At 29.8% G+C, this 835-nt stretch overlaps 1 protein-coding gene across 1 annotated transcript in view; it reads left to right on the top strand.

Annotated features, from left to right (window-relative positions):
* Positions 1 to 835, top strand: part of LOC119593031 (carbonic anhydrase-related protein 10-like) — a gene marked incomplete in the record, with an annotated part of 152,330 nt that overhangs the window by 73,354 nt on the left and 78,141 nt on the right.

Here is an 835-nt window from a genome sequence, read left to right on the forward strand (position 1 = left end):
ATGATAGTGAGATTAAAAAAGGCTGAAAACACAATTAAAAGAAATTTTGTTTTTGTTTTTGGGTTAAAAATTTACTTTTTATTTTTTCTCCAGATAGTATTTCCCCTTTCCCCCAACAGACTGAAATGTTTTGCCCAATGGGGTTTGTTTTAAATGAGTTGAAGCGGAGTGACTTTTTATGTGTGGGCCTTGGACCCCCAAAAAAACGGGGTAAGAGTATTTCTAGAAATCAATACGTATATGGGACAGAAAAGGTTTGAAGCAAAAAAGGACATTAATTTAGATAGAAATGGAAAAGGACTTGGTTTTTTAATTTGTTTGGGGGCTTTGGTCTTTGGATATGTGATTTTAATTTTTTTTTTTGGCATTTTCCTTTTGATGCTATAAATTTTTAAATTTTGGTGTGTAGGATACGACAGTGTAAATTTTTAGGGGAAATAAAATTTATTTTTAATGATTACTAGATAAGTAAATTTAGTAAAAGTTTCTTTTTTTTTTTACATACCAAGAAAAATAAAACCAATAAAAATTTTTGAAATAAAAAATTTAAAAAATATCAAAGAATTGAGCATTTTTATATTTTTACTAATGTTTTTTTGCGCTACTTTTTTTTGTTCCCCAATGTGAGATTACATTTCTGTTTTGAGGGGGTAGGTTTAAAAGACTTCCAACCAAAAGCACTCTATGTACAGGGTCCAGTGATATTTTAACCCTTTCCCAAATCTATGAAAAATTTAAAAACTGAAGGAACACAAAAGAGAAAACCCCTTAATTGTTACAAGTCTGCCCCCATTAGGGGAAGGGTTTTAAAAAAAACTTCTGACATCTGTTTGCT

Source organism: Penaeus monodon, chromosome 31 (genome assembly GCF_015228065.2).
Source record: "Penaeus monodon isolate SGIC_2016 chromosome 31, NSTDA_Pmon_1, whole genome shotgun sequence".
NCBI lineage: Eukaryota > Metazoa > Arthropoda > Malacostraca > Decapoda > Penaeidae > Penaeus > Penaeus monodon.